Consider the following 13,517-nt stretch of genomic DNA (forward strand, 5'->3'; position numbering starts at 1 on the left):
GTCAGAGTAACCCTTAGTTCTAATCTCTAACAGCTCTCCCCTCTCCCGCGGATCCATGCCGCCTGCCCAGTGGACTGCTCGAGTGGGTAGGGAATAACAATGATCTCCTGGCATAGTGGTCAAAAACACTCCAGGTCCCCAGGTGTCTCCCGCTTCATCCTCACTTAACATAATTCTGTCTCCACCCTCAGCAGAAACTCACCACACATATTCAACAGCTGACTAGATTGGCTGCCTGGAGTACTTCTCTCTTATTCTTTCCAACTCTGTTGGTGTCCATGGCACGGTACGTGTAGTGGTATGGATTTCATCATCATCATCAACAGCTGTTTCAGTTTTAACTAGAGGTCGCAAGGGAATCACTTTGGATTTAAAAGTCCCTTCGACTTCACTGACTTCCTCATCATCACTGTTACACCAAAAATCTTCAGTCTGCATTCCTGAGCTCGGGTAACGCATTAACTTACGAATCTGCTGGACCTGGGCAGAAGGCTGCATTTTATCTAAAAGCCCATTCATCTTTTCCAACAACATCCTAAGCTGCTGAGCCTCACCCCTGAGTCTAGCATTACGATATTCTAAGTTTCTATTTTCCCCCAAGAGCTCATCAACTTGGTTTTCTAATTTCTCATTTTCGCTTGTACGTTTGGTAACCTGAATTTCTAATTTTTCTCCTCTCTCCTTCTGGAAAGCTAATGGTGATTTCAGCACCTCATTTTCTGATTTTAAAGCTGCATGTTCTACGGCAGAGACCAGAGTAGGAGCAGGGGCTTCCTTAGCTTCTTTTTGTGCAAAAGATAAACAGGCGCCTAACAGTGCACAAATCACTCAGAATCACAGAATAGTAGGGGTTGGAAGGGACCACTGTGGGTCAGCTAGTCCAACCCTCCTGCTGAAGCAGGGTCACCTACAGCAGGCTGCACAGGACCTTGTCCAGGTGGGTCTTGAATATCTCCAGAGAAGGAGACTCCACAACCTCCCTGGGCAGCCTGTTCCAGGGCTCCGTCACCCTCAGAGGGAAGAAGTTCTTCCTCATGTTCAGACGGATCTTCCTGTGCTTCAGTTTGTGCCCATTGCCCCTTGTCCTGTCGCTGGGCACCACTGAAAAGAGTCTGGCCCCATCCTCCTGACACCCACCCTTCGGATATTTATAAGCATTTATTAGGTCCCCTCGCAGCCTTCTCTTCTTCAGGCTGAACAAGCCCAGCTCCCTCAGCCTCTCCTCGTAGCAGAGGTGTTCCAGTCCCCTCACCATCCTTGTAGCCCTCCGCTGGACTCTCTCCAGTAGCTCTTCATCTTTCTTGAAGTGGGGAGCCCAGAACTGGACAGAGTACTCCAGATGGGGCCTCACCAGGGCAGTGTAGAGGGGAAGGAGAACCTCCCTCGTCCTGCTGGCCACATTCTTCTTGATGCACCCCAGGATTCCATTGGCTTTCTTGGCAGCCAGGGCACACTGCTGGCTCATGGTTAACCTGTCGTCCACCAGGACACCCAGGTCCCTCTCCGCAGAGCTGATCTCCAGCAGGTCCACCCCAAGCCTGGACTGGTGCATGGGGTTGTTCCTCCCCAGGTGCAGGACCCTGCACTTGCCCTTGTTGAACCTCATCAGGTTCCTCTCTGCCCAGCTTTCCAGCCTATCCAGGTCACGCTGAATGGCAGCACAGCCTTCCGGTGTGTCTACCAGACCTCCCAGTTTGGTGTCATCAGCAAACTTGCTGAGGGTACATTCTAACTCTTCATCCAGGTCGTTGATGAAGAAGTTAAACAAGACTGGGCCCAGTACTGACCCCTGGGGGACACCACTTGTCACCAGCCTCCAACTAGACTCAGCGCCGCTGATGACAACCCTCTGAGTTCTGCCATTCAGCCAGTTCTCAATCCACCGCACCGACCACTCATCCAGCCCACACTTCCTCAGCTTCCCTAGGAGGATATCATGGGAGACTGTGTCGAAAGCCTTGCTGAAGGCTTTCGCCTTTACCTTTAGCCGTTCAGAGCTTTAGTGAAACCTGACACTGTTTAACACATTCGACTACTTTCTTTTCCCAAGTCGGGAAGGAGTGGGAAGGGACACAACCATATTGTTGCATCAGTTTATCCATGGCAATCCTGTCCGTGACGCCAATTTTCTGTCGTGTTAATTTGGCAGAAAATAAACCCCCTTGCTTTCTAACGCTCTTCACCAAAGTGAGAGGCTAGGTGCGGCTAGGTTTAAATTCTGAGTGATGTCCAATTTGCCACTACCAGTCCAGTCACGTTTAATATGTATATTCAACTCCCACGATTCTGGATACACTAATAGCAGTCTGCACCTTCAGTCCAGTCGCGCTCATGAACTAGCACGGCCGCATTCGGTCGCGTTCAGTGAGAAACTGTGACAACTGGCTCCTTAAACAGTGCAATTTTATTCGTGCAACAGGTATAGAGGTTTTCTGAATTGCCGGTGATAGTGACTGTCTGCAAGAAAGCACGTGCAAATCCAAAACGCGTGAAAAGATTATAAATAATACAGCCTGGCTATAAACATTAGGGAGTAAACATTAGGAAGTAACTATTCCCGAGAAAAGCGCTTAGTTTAAGTCTCACCCAAGGTATCCCGAGGGGGGGAGAAGCAAGGCTCAGCCCGTCGGCCAGTCACGGCTGTCAGAGGCAGTCTGAGGTGGAGTTTCCCTTGACTTGCTCACGGTGTTATATTCTTTTCCTCTGAAAATCTACGGTGTTATCTTCTCCAAATATCCCCCATTTCCCTGGCTATTTTTATATCCTTTCTACCTTTAAGGTGGAGTTTGAGTGACTGTAGTCATACATACCTTTTATCATGATTGGTGTAAATTTTCTCACTTCACATTTAAAGGTATAGTTTACGAAAAATCGAGAGCGCAGACACGAAGAGGGGTGGTCGCACCTCGGAGGCGGGTAGCCTTCGGGATGGAGGTGTGTTTTGGTATTAAAATGATATTAAAACGAGCAAAGTTCACGAGAGGGTAGCACTTTGGCAAGGTCTCGAAAACCTGTTGGCTCAGGGGGCCAGATGAGCTGCTTATCAGTTCTAGAGAACCATCTCTTCCCGCTTTATCATCAGGGAGCAGGGCCACGGAGTCTCCACCCCGCTCCATCCTCTATGGTACGTTGCAGGGAGTTGCTGTGTTAGTGGATTCCTCGCATGCCTGCTGCAGCTGTGTCCCATCCTCAGAGCTCCTTTTGATTTCATGCTTTTCCTCAATGGGTGAACACTGCTACGTTTTTCATATAAACCTTAATTTTCAGATGTAAAACCTTAATTTTACTAATAATTCCACAGTCGGCCCCCCAGGATATGCTTATGCAGCTGGCAAAGGTGGTGGTCAGTGCACTGCCCGCTGGTGCTCAAAGCCAAGAATGTGGCTCAGATAATGGAGGACTCAGCGGCTGCAGAGGAAGGTGATCACTGCCGCCACCCAGTGCACCCTCTCCACCTCCCAGCTGGTGGCCTGCACCAAGGTAAGTAGCATTAACCCTTGCCTCAGTGTGGCTGCAAGCATCACCTGAGTGGTGGCAGCTCTAGCTGGTGGGGCTCTAGGTGTGCCAGGGCCACATGTCCTCAGGTGTGACGTTAGGGGTCTGGCACCAGAAGCATGGGTGCCTCAGGTGTTAGCCACCCCTGAATGCTGAATATCCTCTTTCGAGGAGCAGAAGTTGGGGACAGTCGTCCCTGCACAGCTCCTACAAGGAGCACACTACACTCACTGCCCAGCCTTTCCTCCTTCCCTCCAGGTAGTGGCTCCCACAATCAGCTGCCCGGTCTGCCAGGAGCAGCTGATCAAGGCTGGCAAGTTGGTGGCCAAATCAGCAGAGGGCTGCGTGGAGGCCTCCAAGGCAGCCACCAACGATGACCAGCTCCTGAAGCAGGTGGGGATGGCAGCCACAGCTGTCACCTAGGCCCTGAACGACCTCCAACAGCATATCAAGCAGCACACCACAGACAGGCAGCCCATCAGGCACTATGACCAGGCCACTGACACCGTCCTCAACGTCACCAAGAACATATTCAGCTCCACAGGTGACGCTAGTGAGAGCAGCTGATAGCACCTGGGATAGAGCACAATGGATGGGGAGATATTGGGAAGTCCATGGGACTTGCTAATGGGCCACCCTTCCTTTCTTTCCCAGGGGAAATGGTGCGTCAGGCTCGTATTCTGGCCCAGGCCACCTCTGACTTTGTCAGTGCCATCAAAGCCGATGCGAAGGGAGAGACAGACCTGGAGAACTCGCACAAGCTGCTGAGCACGGCCAAGATCCTGGCTGACGTGGTGGTAGCAGAGGAGCTGTTAGCTCTCCTGCTGCTGAGCTCTCTGGGAGAGGCTTCGGGCATATCCCCAGCACCACAAGCAGCCAGGCTGCCTGGAAGCGCAGCCGCTGCTGTCAGGAAGACAAGGGACCCGGTAGCCCCTGAAAGGTGTGATGGGTTTCCTGCTTTCTTCAGGGAGCCACAGACCACCCAGACAGCAAAGAGCAGCAGCAGCGGTTGCACAAGGCAGCAGAGGGGCTCCGCATGGCGACCAATGCTGCAGCCCAGAACGCCATCAAGAAGCAGCTTGTGCACAAGCTGGAGGTGAGATGCTGGGCAAGGGGCTGTAGAAGGCGAGCAGGCAGGGAGCCCCCATGTCCCTGAGCTTTCTGGAGGGATAAAGTCCTTTTCATGTACAGTGTCCATGCTGCATCCTGCAGAGACCTCCCCACTGCTCCCTTCCCTTCCCTTGTGTGCACCGTGTTGCTTTGGGATGGCAGGCATCAAGGGTGCTGGGGATGCTCCTTTGTCACAGGTGGAGGCACAGGAGAAGAAGCTTAGGGGGAGCTGGGCCCCGGTGCATGACAGGGAGGCTCCGGGGTAGGCTGCCCTGCCGCCGCTGCTAACCCATGCCTCCCTCCACCAGCACACAGCCAAGCAAGCTACTGTCTCTGCCACCCAGACCATCACCACCACTCAACATGCTGCCTCCTCCAAGAACCCCATTGCACAGCAGCAGCTGGTACAAAGCTGCAAGGTAAGGGCCTGGGCCAGATCCTGGCATCTCCTACTCCACCTGTCCCTGTCCCTTCTCCCATCAGCCATGCCAGGGTTCCGTGCTTGGCCTCAGTGGGCAGGCAGACCTTGGGGTCCTCATGCAACTCCCCCAGGAGCCAGTCTTCCGGTCACTGGTCCCGGATTAGATGCATGGGGAGTGCCATCTCCTCCCAGCTGAGCCTCTCCAGTGACCCTCCTCTCTGGCAGGTGGTGGCAGAGCAGATCCCAATGCTGGTGCAGGGCGCATAAGGAAGCCGGTCCCAGCCAGACAGCCCCAGCACCCAGCTGGCTCTCATTGCTGCCAGCCAGAACTTCCTACAGGTACCCACACTGCCTGGAGCCTCCCATGCCGGCTCCGGCACAGGTGTTACAGCTTTCATACCATGCTTGGCCCTCCTAAGGTACTGGGAAACCTACTGCATGTAGGAAGCAGAGAGATGCTGTGTGTTTGTCCCTTTCTCATGACTTTTTCTTTTGACCCAGCAGCCCGGTGGGGAAATGGTAGCTGCAGCCAAGGCCACTGTCCCCACCATCATGGACCAAGCCTCTGCGATGCAGCTCAGCCAGTGTGCCAAGACCTTGGCCGTGGCTCTGGCTGAGTTCCCCACGGCCACCCAGAAGGTGAGAGGCTGGGTCCCATCGTGTGACGGAACCTCGGCTACACAGAGCAGGGTGAGGACATCGGGGCGATGGAGACAGCCTGGTGGCAGGTCATGGTCTCTGCCGCTGCAGGGCAGGCTTGGCAGTTGCCCCGCTCGCCTTCCCTTCTCCCCTGTTTGCAGGCTCAGGAGGTGTGTGGACCCCTGGAGATATACAGACTCTGTGCTGGGTCTCATGCAGAGCCTGGAGAGGGACTTGCAGGAAGCTAAGGCAGCTGCCCATGACAGCAAGCTCAAGCCTCTGCCAGGAGAGATGGTGAGGACGTGGGGAAGGGTGGTGTGGGATGGGTGCTGGGGCAGGGGAGCCACCGGGGTGGAGGTTGGAGGTGCAGCCCACCAGCATGTCCCCACTCATCCCCCCCACAGATCGAGAAGTGTGCCCAAGACCTGGGGAACAGCACAAAAGCCGTCAGCTCCACCATTGCTCACCTCCTGGGAGAGGTGGCCCAGGGCAACAAGAACTACACAGGTGCTGGCCTCCACACTGGGGCTGGGAGAGGGGAAGAGGCTGTGCCAGCAGCGACTGACTTCTCCACCTGCCCAGGGATCGCCGCCTGAGAGGTGGCCCAGGCCCTGTGCTCACTCAGCCAGGCTGCCCGTGGTGTGGCAGCCAGCACCCCCGACCCACAGGTGCAGAGTGCCATGCTGGAGTGCACTGGCGACATCATGGATAAAGCCAACAACCTCATCAAGGAGGCACAGAAAGCAGTGGCCAAGCCCAGTGACCCGGAGAGCCAGCAGCACCTGGCCCAGGTGGGGGGAGCCCTGGTGCCTCCCACCAGCCCACGGGAAGGGTATGGGGCTGGCTGGGAGACAGTGACTGCTCTTTGCTTCTTCGCAGGTAGCCAAGGCGGTGTCACAGGCCCTCAGCTGCTGCGTCAACTGCCTGCCAGGACAGTGGGATGTGGATGCTGCCATGTGCATGGTGGGAGAGGTCAGCAAAAGGCTGCTCGTGGATTTGGTGAGATGAGCTGGGGCGGGAGGGGAAGGGGGAAGCCTTGTAGGGATGCAAGCCAGTCCATCTGCGCTGGGTTCCTCCCTAGCGTGTCCCCAAGCAGGTGTCAGATCTTCATCCTCCATTTCCATCCTCTTCGCCGCCTCTCCTAACCCCTCTCCCTGCCTCCAGTTTCTTCCCAACACCAAGAGCTTCCAGGAGGCACAGAGCCAGCTGAACCAGGCAGTCGTGGGGCTCAACCAGTCCACCAGTGAGCTGATGCAGGCGTCATGTGGCACCCCTCAAGACCTGGCCATGTCCTCTGGCAAATTTGGGCAGGACTTCAATGAGTTCCTGCAGGCGGGAGTGGAGATGGCCAGCCAGTCCCCGGTGAGAGCAAATGCCTATTGGGGGATCCTTGGTACGGTGAGAGGTTTGGGGTGCCTGGGAAAGCAGCTGACTGCAGACAGGGTGGCCGGGCAGCGGTGGTTAGGGTAGCTGTGGCCAACACAGCCAGTGAGATGGGGGTCTGGGGCTGTGCAAAACTGCAGCAGCAGGGAGAAAGTGGCTTGGGTTGGTTCAGCAAGCGTTGCTGCCATATCCTTGCTGTTGGCAGATGAGTTGGATGAAGGGAACTGGCTCAGTCTGGAAACTACTGGAGAAGACCCAGGGTTTGTGTGGAGCTTGGAAACCTGTTGCAGGTAACTCTTCTTTGCTCCTTGCAGAATAAGAAAGACCAAGTGCAGGTGGTGTCAAACTTGAAGAGCATCCTGATGTCCTCCAGTAAGCTGCTGATGGCTGCAGAGGTTCTCTCTGCCGACCCCGCATCCCCCAACCTCAAGAATCAGCTGGCAGCAGCAGCATGGCAGGAGGAACTGTTCCCCGTGAGCTGTTTGCTGCAGCAGTGGGGCCAAGTGACGGAGCCAGTGTTGATCCATGGGTCTCTCTCCCCTGTCCTCGGCAGGGCTGTGACCGACAGCATTAACCAGCATCACCATGTGCACCCAGCAGGCACCAGGCCAGAAGGAGTGCGACAACGCCCTGTGGGAGCTGGAGGTGAGAAGACACATCTCGCCAAGGCAGTGGAGGGGCTGAGATGGCTGGGTGCTGAGATGGTGAGGAGGGGGCAGCTGCACCCCGCTGCGAAGGGTGGGAAGGAGTGAAGAGGAGGTGCAAGTGGAGGGCACAGACTCTTCCCCTGGATGTGACAGCCATGTCCCTGCAGACAGTGAAGGAGCTGTTAGAGAAACCCACCCAGACCATCAACAACATGTCCTACTTCAACTGTCTCGACAGTGTCATGGAGAACTCCAAGGTGAGCCCTGAGCTGGGGGCAGAGGTTTGGGGAAAGATGGGGAGGTTTGGGAAGGATGTAGGGACAAAAGGAAAGGTGGTTCCTCCCCTGCTGATGAAGCACAGTGAGCTCTGAGCCTGGGAGCACTGTGGGAGTGGGAGGCAGTCTCTAACCGGTGCATGGTGTGTCCTGCAGGTGCTGGGCGAGTCCATGGCTGGCATCTCCCAGAACGCCAAGAACAGCAAACTGCCTGAGTTTGGCGAGTCTATCAGTGCCACCTCCAAAGCTCTCTGTGGACTGACAGAGGCAGCTGCCCAGGTGAGACACTTGGTCCCAGCCCCAAGCGCTACGTCTGGTGCATAGTTGCCATATGCACCCCTCCCCTGTCCCTCCAAGCCTGGCCCCATGGAACAGTGCTGCTAGCCTCCTCCCCAGCCCATGCCTGCTCTGAGTCTCCCCACCACACACAAGCTCTCACTGCCTCTCTTGTGCTCCCAGGCTGCCTACCTTGTGGGGATCTCAGACCCCAACAGCCACGCTGGACAGCAGGGCTTGGTAGACCCCACTCAGTTTACCAGAGCTAACCAAGCCATCCAGATGGCCTGCCAGAACCTGGTGGAACCTGCCTGCGCCCAGTCCCAGGTGAGCATGAGATGGAGCACCATTACAGACATTTTCTTGCACGAAAGGGAGTGTGAGGCTAGTGGGAAGAACTGTATCCAAAGAGTTGGCCAAAATTAGGGGTAGTGTCTCATCAGGCCCCATCAGCTGTACTGAGAACTAGCTGGCAACAGTGTATGGGCATGCAGGACCTTGATGATCCTTCTTGGGTCCCAAGAGGGTCCTGCTTGGACCCAAGTTGTCCTTTGAGATGAGATGTCCTGAGATCAGGTTGGTCCTGCTTGACCAACCTGATCTCCTTCTATGACCAGGTGACCCGCCTAGTGGATGAGGGAAAGGCTGTGGATGTTGTCTACCTGGACTTTAGTAAGGCCTTTGACACTGTTCCCCACAGTATCCTCCTGGAGAAACCAGCTGCCCATGGTTTGGATGGGTGTACTCTCTGCTGGATAAAGAACTGGCTGGATGGCCAAGCGCAGAGAGTGGTGGTGAATGGAGTTAGATCCAGCTGGCAGCCAGTCACGAGTGGTGGCCCCCAGGGCTCGGTTTTGGGTCCGGTCTTGTTTAATTTCTTTATCAATGATCTGGATGAGGGGATTGAGTGCTCTATCAGTAAGTTTGCAGATGACACCAAGCTGAGCGGATGACACCAAGCTGACATCCTGGGGTGCATTAAGAAGAGTGTGGCCAGCAGGACGAGGGAGGTTATCCTCCCCCTCTACTCTGCCCTAGTGAGGCCCCATCTGGAGTACTGTGTCTAGTTCTGGGCTCCCCACTTCAAGAAAGATGAAGAGCTACTGGAGAGAGTCCAGTGAAGGGCTACGAGGATGATGAGGGGACAGGAGCATCTGTCCTATGAGGAAAGGCTGAGGGAGTTGGGCTTGTTCAGCCTGAAGAAGAGAAGACTTAGAGGAGACCTAATAAATGCTTATAAATATCCGAAGGGTGGGTGTCAGGAGGATGGGGCCAGACTCTTTTCAGTGGTGCCCAGCGACAGGACAAGGGGCAATGGGCACAAACTGAGGCACAGGAAGTTCCGTCTGAACATGAGGAAGAACTTCTTCCCTCTGAGGGTGACGGAGCCCTGGAACAGGCTGCCCAGGGAGGTTGTGGAGTCTCCTTCTCTGGAGATATTCAAGACCCGCCTGGACAAGGTCCTGTGCAGCCTACTGTAGGTGACCCTGCTTCGGCAGGGGGGATGGACTAGATGATCCCCAGAGGTCCCTTCCAACCCCTACCATTCTGTGATTCTGTAATTCTATGGGAGTGTCGATCTGCTTGAGGGTAGGAAGGCTCTGCAGAGGGATCTGGACAGGCTGGATCAATGGGCAGAGGCCAGTTGTATGAGGTTTAAGAAGGCCAAGTGCCAGGTCCTGCACTTGGGTCACAACAACCCCATGCAATGCTACAGGCTTGGGGAAGAGTGGCTGGAAAGCTGCCTGGCAGAAAAGGACCTTGGGGTGCTGGTCGACTGCTGTCTGAACATGAGCCAGCAGTGTGCCCAGGTGGCCATGAAGGCCAACGGCATCCTGCCTTGTGTCAGGAATAGTGTGGCCAGCAGGAGTAGGGAGGTGATCGTGCCCCAGTACTCGGCACTGGTGAGGCCGCACCTCGAGTACTGTGTTCAGTTTTGGGCCCCTCAACTGCAAGAAAGGCATTGAGGTGCTGGAGCATGTCCAGAGAAGGGCAACGAGGCTGGTGAGGGGTCTAGAGAACAAGTCTTACAAGGAGCAGCTGAAGGAACTGGGGCTGTTTAGTCTGGAGAAAAGGAGGCTGAGGAGGGACCTTATTGCTCTCTACAACTACCTGAAAGGAGGTTGTAGTGAGGCAGGTGTTGGTCTCTTCTCCCAAGTAACTAGATGTAGGACGAGAGGCAATGGCCTCAAGTTGCGTCAGGGGAGGTTTAGATTGGATATTAGGAAAAATTTCTTTACTGAGAGAGTGGTCAGGTGTTGGAATAGGCTGCCCAGGGAAGTGGTGGAGTCCCCATCCCTTGAGGTGTTCAAAAAATGTGTAGATGTGGCACTTTGGGATATGGTTTAGTAGGCATGGTGTTGTTAGGTGGATGGTTGGACTTGATGATCTTAGAGGTCTTTTCCAACCCATGATTCTATGATTCTCTGCAGTCACTGGTGCCCCGTGTGGGACTGGCGGGAAGGGAGAGCTGCGGGGATGGGGAGATATGGTGGTCCTGCCTCACCCTGCTCTCCCCCACAGGTGCTGTCAGCAGCTACCATTGTAGCGAAGCACACCTCGGCCCTGTGCAACACATGCCACCTGGCCTCCTCCCACACTGCCAGCCCTGTGGCCAAACATCAGTTTGTCCAGTCAGCCAAGGAGGTGGCCAACAGCATGGCCAACCTGGTGAAGACCATCACGGTACGGTCTCCCTGCTGGGGTGCCATTGTGGGGATGGGATTTGGGACATGGTGGAGGCTGGATGACTGCCCCGGTCTCTCCATGCCAGGCCCTGGATGGCGCGTTCAACAAGGAGACTTGGGAGTGGTGCCGCGCCGCCACCGCCCCTCTCATAGAGGCCATGGATAACCTGACAGCCTTTGCCTCCAACCTGGAGTTTGCCACCATTCCTGCCCAGATCAGCCAAGAGGTAGGATGCTGCAGGGGCAGGGAGGGGATGGCCCGGCTGTGATGGGGGCTGCTGAAGGGTGGGGAGGAGCTGTGCCTCCCCCGAGCTTGGGATGGGGCCCCAGTGCTGGGCTGGAGCTTGTGGGGGTGTGATGGGGAGGTGGCAGCAAGCCTTGGGCTTCGAGGGGCTGCTCCGGGATGAGGGTCATGGTAGAGGGAGGGGATAACTTCCCATGCACAGTCCCTCGTGTGCGTCACCAGCCTATCATCTCCCCATGCAGGTGTGCAGAGCCATGAAGCCCATCGTCTCTTTGGCCAAGACCATGCTGGAGAACTCTGCCAGCCTCATCCAGACTGCCTGCTCTCTGGCTGTCAACCCCAAGGACCTGCCACAGTGGTCGATGCTGGCCAGCCACTCTCGCATCATCTCAGACTCCATCAAGAAGCTGATCACCAACATGAGGTGAGGCAAGTCCTGCCTGCTTGGCTATGGACCTGTCCTCACTGGTGGGTACCCCTGCTCAGGGTTACACCAAGTGAGCATCCCCAGGGACGTTTTGGCTCATCTCCTTGGCCTCTGCCAGGGAGGAGGCAAGGGATGGAATGGAAGATGCCATCCCTCGTCCTGTATGGGAGCTGATCCTCCAGCCATGGCACAGGTTGATGGGGACGCATGCCAGTGTGCCTGGGCTCTGACACTGGGTTGCCCCTGGCCCAGGAGAAGGGGTCCTGCTCCTCACCAGCACCAGCTGAGGCTGGGGGCAAAGGGGTGGCATAGCGCCTGCCAGCATCAGGCTGATCCGTCTGTCACGCAGGGACAAAGCTCCAGGAGAGCGGGAGTGTGACAAGGCCATCAAGGTGCTGGACAGATGCATGTGGGAGGTGGACCAGGCCTCCCTTGCTGCCGTCAGCCAGCAGCTGTCCCCCCGAGAAGATATCTTCTAGTAGGTGGGTTGGGGACACACTGCTGCAAGCTCAACTGGGGTGGGTGTCCTTCCCCCTGGCTCCCAGTAGCATGTGGTGACCCCAGCCCCCCTGCAGCCTCATGCAATGCCCTCTCTTTGTGACAGGCTTTGCACAACCAGATGATCATGGCTGTTCAGGAGATCAGCAACCTGACTGAGCCCATGGCCAGCACGCCACAGGCCGAGGCGTTGCAGCTGGGGCACAAGGTAATGCGGGGATGGGGATGGGGATGGGGACCTGCTGCTGAGGCACTCGGTGCACGTGGAGGAGCTCACAGTGGGAGGAGAGGCGTGAGGCAGCCGGGGCTAGAAGCTGCTGGCACTGATGCTGCTCTTCCCTAGGTGTCCCAGATGGCTCAGTACTTTGAGCTGCTCATTACAGCAGCTATCGGCACTGCCTCCAAAACACCCAACCACCAGCAGCAGGTGAACCTCCTGGACCGGACCAAAACGCTGGCCGAGTCCGTCCTGCAGATGCTGTATACAGCCAAGAAGGCTGGTAGGAACCCAAAGGTGAGGAAGAGGGGCACGTGTTGACAGTGTGCTCCCCTTTGCACATGGGTGCCACATGAGAGGCTTGGCTGTGTGCTGCACATGTGTATGCCAGACACAGAAACCTGGCTGGGGCTGCCATAAGTGTGCAGCATCCCCAGCGGGAGGGGAGCTGCTGCCTGATTTATCTCACTCTGGCTCATCCTTGCAGCAAGCTGCCCACACCCAGGAGGCTCTGGAGGAGGCCATGCAGATGATGAAGGAAGCGGTGGAGGACCTGACCACCACCCTGAATGAGGCAGACAGCGCTTTGGGTGTTGTGGGGGGCATGGTGGACTCCATCACTCAGACCATCAAACAGGTGAGGGGAGTGCGGAGAGGACCTGGCCAGGGCTGGGGGTGGGAGAGAGGAAGAGTCAGGGTCAAACCCTACAAGGTCTGTGGGCTGGGGCTTGAGCCAGACTCTCCTGATGGTCTCTTGCAGCTGGACAAGGGGCTGATGGGTGAGCCAGAGGGGACCTTTGTGGACTACCAGACCACGATAGTAAAGACAGCCAAGGCCATCGCAGTGACTGTGCAGGAGATGAGGAGTGCAAGCAAGCCTGTCACCACAGAAAGCGGTATCTGCCACCCAGGCAGGGCAATCACCCTCCTTGTTTGCCCGTCCCAGTATAGGACACTTCCATCTCCTGCTCTTCTTCCATTGGCAGGTCACCAAATCCACCACCAACCCAGATGAGCTGGGCATGCTGGCCAACCAGCTCACCAATGACTACAGGCAGCTGGCACAAGAGGCCAAGCCAGCTGCGCTCACTGCCGAGAATGAGGAGGTGCAAGTGTGGGGTGTGCCATGAGCAGGATCTGCTGGGGCATGAGAGCAGAGGACAAGGGCGCTCAAACTTCCCGTCAGAGCTGGGGGCAG

The 13,517-nt window shown here is 56.2% G+C and overlaps 1 pseudogene; it reads left to right on the forward strand.

The window, feature by feature from the left end:
- Window positions 1-13,517, forward strand: part of LOC142365512 (talin-1-like) — a 46,727-nt pseudogene that overhangs the window by 28,534 nt on the left and 4,676 nt on the right.

This window comes from Opisthocomus hoazin, chromosome W, assembly GCF_030867145.1.
Source record: "Opisthocomus hoazin isolate bOpiHoa1 chromosome W, bOpiHoa1.hap1, whole genome shotgun sequence".
Taxonomy (NCBI): Eukaryota; Metazoa; Chordata; class Aves; order Opisthocomiformes; family Opisthocomidae; genus Opisthocomus; species Opisthocomus hoazin.